This window comes from Mastomys coucha, unplaced genomic scaffold, assembly GCF_008632895.1.
Source record: "Mastomys coucha isolate ucsf_1 unplaced genomic scaffold, UCSF_Mcou_1 pScaffold1, whole genome shotgun sequence".
Taxonomy (NCBI): Eukaryota; Metazoa; Chordata; class Mammalia; order Rodentia; family Muridae; genus Mastomys; species Mastomys coucha.
In genome coordinates this window covers 25,391,455-25,399,456 of record NW_022196891.1, presented here as the reverse complement: position 1 = coordinate 25,399,456, position 8,002 = coordinate 25,391,455, and the positions used below count along the sequence as shown (strand labels likewise).

General features: G+C 41.9%; 1 long non-coding RNA gene across 1 annotated transcript in view; it reads right to left on the bottom strand.

Moving 5' to 3' along the window:
* The window catches only part of LOC116070075, a 16,864-nt gene extending 12,831 nt beyond the window's left edge, over window positions 1–4,033 (bottom strand). Inside the window, exon 1 of the long non-coding RNA XR_004110268.1 lies at window positions 3,857–4,033. This is a non-coding gene — a long non-coding RNA (uncharacterized LOC116070075). The remainder of the gene's footprint in view (window positions 1–3,856) is intronic.
* Window positions 4,034–8,002: the final 3,969 nt, after the last annotated feature.

Here is an 8,002-nt window from a genome sequence, read left to right as displayed (position 1 = left end):
AGGGAGGGAGGGCAAGAGAGATATGGGGGGATTGACAGAAAGTGTCCAGGCTCGTTTCTATAACTCATGATCCCTGTTACCAGCAGGATTTATTTACTTTGGTAATATAAAAATGTTTAAGTAAGTGGAAGAAGGCATTTGTAAGGCAATTGCCTTGACATAAACTGTTAAATACTGTGAGTGGCACCTGAACTGTCCTTGAGCTTAGACAGAGGCCAGTCTTGGGCCATTTGAAAATGTAGAGGGTGTCTGCTTTAGTTACTTCTCTCATCACTGTGAGAGAACAACTGACCAAAGCAACTTAAGGGAGGAGTGGATTATTCTAGCTCACGGAGTGAGGGTGCACAGTCCACCATGGTAGGGAAGGTGACTGGTCACACGGTGCCTACTGTCAGGAAACAGCAACAGACAAACGATCATGGTCAGCTGGCCTTATCTATTTTATGCATTCTAGAACCCCAACCCATGGGATGGTACTCTGCTCTTAGAATGAATGGGATGGTATCTACACTTAGAATGAATGGGATGCTACTCTACACTTAGAGTGAATGGGATGCTACTCTACACTTAGAATGAATGGGATGCTACTCTACACTTAGAAGTGAATGGGATGCTACTCTACACTTAGAATGAATGGGATGGTATCTACACTTAGAATGAATGGGATGGTATCTACATTTAGAATGAATGGGATGCTACTCTACACTTAGAATGGGATGCTACTCTACACTTACAATGAATGGGATGGTATCTACACTTAGAATGAATGGGATGCTACTCTACACTTAGAATGGGATGCTACTTTACACTTAGAATGGGATGGTATTCTACAGTTAGAATGGGATGGTGTTCTACACTTAGAATGGGATGGTACTCTACAGTTAGAATGGGATGCTACTGTACACTTAGAATGGGATGCTACTCTATGCTTAGAATGAGTGGGACAGTACTCTACAGTTAGAATGAATGGGATAGTACTCTACAGCTAGAATGGGATGGTACTCTACACTTAGAATGGGATGGTATTCTACACTTAGAATGGGATGCTACTCTACACTTAGAATGGGTGCTACTGCCTACAACTAGGGTGGTCTCCCCATCTCATTGAATGCACTCTAGAAGCTCCCTCACAGCCATGCTAAGAGGTTTGACTTCTAGGTCATCCTAGGTCCTGTCAAGTTGGCAATCAATAGGAACCACAGACTCACAAAATAGGTAGCAGGCACCATTCGGTGTTGATAAGACTGAGCAGCATGCACAGCAGGTGCATACAGTCAGATTGGCCAGACATACAAGGTTCAGTTGGGGCAAGATGTAGACCATGAGGGACGTCAGTTAAGTCCTCCAGGGTGGGTATAAAGCAGTGTGTGTGGCACAACAAAATGTCAGAGAAGCAAGGGTGAAAGAAAGTGAACAGGCCAGAAGTGGTAGAGCCTGAACCAAGGATGCTACAGCAGATCCCCAGGCAAAAATCCAAAAGAGCTCACCAGAGCATCATTGAGTCACTAAAAATATCTACCAGAAGGTGACGCAGGTGGCAATTCAAGGAAGAGCTTTCCTGTCCCTCCTCCTTCCCACTTTGTAGCTCCAGCAGGGAAGGGAGGAGGGACAGGGATGGAAAGAACAAAGGAAGTAGGACAAGCTGCTGCCATAGCCAGCTGCAGCAGAAGCCAACTGTGGGTGAGCCATCCTCTCGAGTGCATTATATGCAGAGATTTCTTATCTGTTGGAGCAGTCTACCGTTGGTGACTAGCATGACTGTTGGACTGTATACTGTCTGGAAGAGAGAAAAAAAGCAGGTATCTGCCATTTTCAGTTCCTGTAAGGAAATTTGTTCCCCACCTGCCCCACCTGACAGTTTTCTGTTTCTATCACAGAATACCAGAGGATAAGTATTTTATAATAAATAAATACTTATTTAGCTCATGTCCTGAAAAAAAAATCAAGGTATACATACTGTGAGGACCAGGGAGGGTATACGAATAAGAAAGCACAGCAGATAGGTCCCTTCTCAGCCACCCATTGTCACAATAGCTAACCCCCTCCCATGATAATGGAATTGAGCCATTGAAGAAGTCAGGGTCTGAGCTGAGGAGATGGCTCAGAGGGAGAAGTGCTAGCTGCAGAAATGTGAGGACATGAGTTCAAATCTGCAGACCCCACATGTAAAGCTATCTGTAGTCACACATCACTGGAACCCAAGAGATCTAGTTGATAGAAACAGAAGGATTACTGGAGCTGGCTGGCTGCCAGCCTAACTCCAGGTTCAGTGAGATTCTGTCTCAGAAAAATAAGGGAGAGAGTGATAGAAGCAAGACCCCCAACATCCTCCTCTGATTTCTGTAAGTATAGACATCATGAACCCCCTACATAGACATATGCATATGTACTATACACATGCACACTAATAATAATGATAATAATAATAATAATAATAATAATAATAAGTAGTAGTAGTAGTAGTAGTAGTAGTAGTAGTAGTAGTAGTAGTAGTAACTTCTATATGCCAATAAGAAACTTGCAGACACAAAAATCAGGAGGGAAAAAAAATCTCATTCATAATAGCATCAAAAACATAAAATACCTATGAATAAACTTAACCAAGGAGGTGAACGGCCTCTGCAGTGAAAACGATTTAAAACACTGAAGAAAGAAATTGAAGAAGACACTAAAAGATAGAAAGACCTTTAATTTCATGGAATGGCAGAATTAATGTTGTGAAAGTGCTATATTACAAAACCAGTTTAGAGACTCAACACAGTCCCCATCAAATTCTAATGACATTCTTCACAGAACTAGAAAACATCAGCCGTAAAATCCACGTGGAAGCATGGAAATTCCTGTTCTAATTGCCAACGCCATCCTCTCACAATACCTGGCTTCCATCTGGACTACAGAACCACAGTCTCAAAAATATCATTGTGCTGGCACAAAACCAGAAATGCCCACCCGTGGAACTGAAGGCCAGAAATAAACCCACTCGGTTATGGCCATCTGATCTTTGACAAGGGTATCAAAGCTTGCATTAGACAGGGAAACAGCCTCTTCAACACAAGGTAGGTGGAAAACTGGATAGCTGTCTATACAAAAAGGAAACTAGAAACATCTCTCTCATTCAGTACAAAAGTCTACTCAAAAAGGACCAAAGACCTTCCTAGAAAGGCCTGGATGTCTGATTATGCTAGGGGAAAGCATTGGTCAAACACCCCAATATCCAGGAGAAGGCAAGGGCTTTCTGGAAAAAAGACTCCAATAGCACAGACTATGGTCCAATGCCATTGGAAAAAAAAACTCAGAATGGTGCTAGCACAGAATCACACAGGTAGACAGGTGGAACAGAACAGAGGACCAGAAATAATCCCAAGAGTTAACAGAGGGGCTTGCATGAAATTTAAAGGCTTCTGAATAGCCAAGCATCAGTCATCAGACAGGGGATAAAGAGCCTATAATGAGAGCAAAGCTTTGACATACAACAGGGGACTAATGTCTGAAATCTATGAAGAACTCCAAAAAGTAAACACCAAAAGAAAAATCCAATCAATGAATGGACTAATTAATTCACTACAGTACTCTTGAAGATATAGGAGTGGCCAATAAATATTTAAAAAGTGTTCAATATCCTAAGCCACTGGGAAGATGAAAATGCGAAGTGCTTGAAGATTCTATCTCACCCCAGGAAGAATGGTGGCTAGCATCAAGGAAGGGAATTAACCCGCATTCATTCCTGAGGGCAGGTGTCAGCTGGTTCAGCTGCTACGGAAATTAGTATAAGGTTTCTCAAAAACCGAAGGTAGAACCTCCATGTGCTGTGCCCATGCCATTCCAGGCCATGTACTAATAAGTGTAAGATCTTTACCCATTGCACATCTGATCTGGCATCAATGTCTCATCAGAGAAGCTTCCTCTTGAGGGGAACTAATGCAGAAACCCACTCTGGACGACGTGTAAAGAGTGAGAGACTTTGGAGCCCTCCATTCTATCTGGGATGTCTTCATCAAACGCTTCCCCTCAGTGCTCAGAGAGGTATGCAGGAGAGGAAGCTAAGGGATTTTAAGAGGCAGAGAGGATGGCTGACTCAAAGAAAACAGTGTCTTCCAGAGACATCAGGACTGACACATCCATGCATCACAAAGACTGTGGCAGCACACATAGGACTGGCGCAGGTTCAAACCACACAGGGACCCAGCATTAGGGAGTCAGGGGTAGATGGGCACAGAATCCTCATCCTAATTTAGATGTTATTTGCAATTGATACCAGCTGGCAAAAGAAAAAAATCAGTTTTCTCCAATGGAGTGTCTCTGAGTATATCAATCATACTCCAAGACAAGCTCCATACCAAGGAGTATTTGTCCAGCACAAACTCCATGGTGTGTGTGTGTGTGTGTGTGTGTGTGTGTGTGTGTGTGTGTGTGTTTATATTTTATTTTGGTTTATTTTGTGTCTTTTTAGGATTGTTTGGTTTTGAGTTTTTGTGGGGCACATTTGTTTGTTTGTTTGGTTGGTTGGTTGTTTTAGAGAGACAGACAGACTAAGAACAAAATTAGTAGTAAAGAGATGAGTACGATCTGTGAAGAGTTGAGGGAGCAGGAAACATGATGAAAATAGGTTGTATGAGAAAAGAGAAACAAAGCCAGGCAGTGGTGGTACATACCTTTAATCCCAGCAATCAGGAGGCAGACTGCATCTCTGTGAGTTCAAGTCCAGCCTAGTCTACAGAGTGAGTTCCAGGACAGCCAGGGCTACACAGTGAAACCCAGACTTAAAAAATTGGGGGAAGGGAGAAAGAGAGATAGGGAGGAAAGGAAATAGAGAGGGTGGGAGAGAAGGAGAGAAGGAGAGAGGGAGGAAATGAAGGAAGGAGGGAGGGAGAGAAAGATGTGTCTAAGCACACCACAGAGATACTTGCACATCCATGTTTACTGCTCCACTATTTGCAGTAGCCAGGATATGGAACCAGACTGTATGTCCATCAACAGATGAATGGATATAGAAAATGTGGTACATGTACCCAGTGGAATTTTATTTGACTGTAATAAAGGATGAAATGGTGTAGTGGGTAGAACTGGAGGGACCACAAGTGAATAACCCAGACTCAAGAAGGCAAAAATTGCATGCTGTCTGCCATACATGACACAAAAGTAGAAAGGGGACTTTGCTAGAGGAGGTTTAAAGGGGAATCAAGAGCAGGTGGTGGAATGTATTCAACATAAAGAGAAGGACTAATTTGAGGAAGGAAGAAGATGAGGAGTGGAAGAGACAGTAGGGGTCAGCAGTGGGAGATAAGAATGAAGTAAAATTATATTTGTGTGTGTGTGTGTGTGTGTGTGTGTGTGTGTGTGAAAATGTCACAGTGAAACCTGTCACCTTAAACTAATTTAACTAAATTAATTTATTTTAAATTAATTAAATTAACTTAAAATTAATTTAAAAGCAAATAAAGAAGCAAGTATGACTTGAGCATCCCTAAGCAATTGTTAGAAAAGGCTGGGCAGGTATACCCAGAGTGATTGGACTCCAAATAACGAGAGAGAAGAGGGTGTTTTGTTTGATTTGTTAACTTTGGCTTCTTGAGGTCTCCCTGCAGGCTTAAAAAGTTGAAGTGAGACCGTTGCATACTTAATCCTGTATTGGCATTTGCTTCTAGAAGTTTCTAGACTAATACAGAGGTTTTTTTTTTTTAAAAAAAAAAAAAGGGTTCACTTACAAACCCAGCTCCAAGTATCTAATAGATTTTCAGTTAGTGGATTAACACTGATTCAGGAGCTAGTCAATGAACACACAAGTTTCAGTAATGGTTTTTAAATCAGAAAAGAAAAAAGCAAAGAAATCACAAACCAAAAACATATAGCTCTGGTCAGACCAACTGCTTCCTGGGATACACATCTGAATCCTTTCTCTCTCTCTCTTTTTTTTTTAAGGTTTAGTTTTAATTTTAGTTGTGTATATTGTGTGTGCCTATGTATGTGTTGTGCACAAGAGTGCAGATGTCCAAAGAGACCAGAAGAGAGCACTGGATTCTCAATGGCATTACAAGTGGCCATATTGCATCCACAGTTGGGAAGCAGAGAGAAATAGATGCTAGAACTCAGTTTGATTTCCGCTTTTTCATTCAGTTCAGGACTCTAGCCCGTGGAATGGTGGCTGCCACATTTTGGGAGAGCCTTCCCACCTAAACTGACCTAATCAAGATAATTCCTCCCAGATATTCACAGAGGAGTCTTATAGATAACTCATCAGGCTGACAGTTGGAACCATCACAGAATCTTTATTTCAAAAAGCCAGTCTAACACCACACAGAACGGAGTTTTTAATTCAGTGTGTCCATGCGTGGATCCATGCTCGGCATGCCAATGCTGAGAACTTATCGTGACACGAAAAAGTGATTTGTTCAGTAAAATCACAGAAGCTTAGATGAAGGGAAACCAATGAGCCACGTGGCAACAGAATACATAAAACAGCAGGAGGTGCTCACACTAGAACCTTATCAGCAAAATAAGAAGTGATTAACGCAGAAAATAAACAGCTTTAGTGCTCTCACATGGAATGGCTGTAGACTTTCCCTGAGCTGTTGTTGTATACAGAAATAACTCACTTATCACCAGTCAGTATGTCAAACACTCAAACAAGGCCCGGGCACATTTAGTACATCATGTTTTAAAGATTTATTTTATTTCTAAATTAATGTTTCTGTGAGTGTGTGGTTATGTGCATGTGAGTTTAGGTGCATGCAGAGGACAGAAAAGAGCATCGAATCTCCTGGAACTAGAGTCTATAGGCTGTTAAAAGTCATCCTCTGTAGGCCCTGGAAACTAAGCTCAGGTCTTCTGCAAGAGCAGCCTGTGCTCTTAACTACTGAGCCATCTCTCCAGGCCCTAGGATTTCATTTTAATGATGCCCAGGCCATATATCTAATCATCACATAGCCTCTGTAATTTCATAGAGAGAAAAACTCAGTGTTTCCTTTGGGCCACTCTGTTAACCAAACCTCCCTTCTTGCTATGGCCAGAGAGATCATGGATAGACAAGAAACATGGCCTATACCTATATTCAAACCACTTTTTAGCATTATGCTATATAATGGCTGGATGGTAGCCTACTAGAAACTCACATGCTGACTTCTTAGTACCTCAGAATACAACCAAATCTGTAGACTACTTGAAAGGAATAATGAATGAAAATGAGATCATTTGGGGTGAGTTGTAATCCACTAAGAGAAGAGTTGGACATTGGTATAGACAAAGGGATGATTGACATGTGATGGCACAAGAAGATGCCAAGCAGAGAGATCTCAAAGAAGCCAACCCTGTTGTTAAAGGTTAATATTGATTTTCAACTTAAGAGGATCTGAAACCCCCTAGGAGAGGAATGGCTGGGAATGTCTGTGAGAGAGTTGCTAGACTGGGTTAATTGATATGAAAGATCAACCCTACATGTTGGGGACTCTGTTCCATAAATGGTGTCCTGGGCTGAGTAAAAATTAAAAGCCAGACTGAGCATTACTATTTCTCTCTGCTTCCTGGCTGTGGACACAATGTGACCAGCCGCCACCTGGCTGTAGATACAATGTGACGAGCCAACACCTAGCTGTGGATACAATGTAATCAGCCATCACATGGCTATGGATACAATGTGACCAGCCACCACTCACTGCCACCTCCATGTCTTCCTATCCTGATGAACTGTATCCTAGGACTGTGAGCCAAAATAACCCTTCCCTTTCCTAAGAGGTTTTATCAGGAATTTTTGTCACAATAACCAGGAAAATAACTAATGCATCCATGAACACCCTGATGTTCTACTTCTTAGGCTCTGGCTAATGAATAATAGAATGCTGTTGTCTAAGCCTTCTAGTCTGTGGTGCTTGGTAATTTGTATTGTGGCAAGCAAATATGTGCCATATCTCCTTTCATCAACTTTGCAACCTCTCTAGAAGTGAAGCTCCAGGACTGCTGGAGGTTTAAGTATATCCCTGCATATCAAGTAATGCCTGGCTGTGAGTTA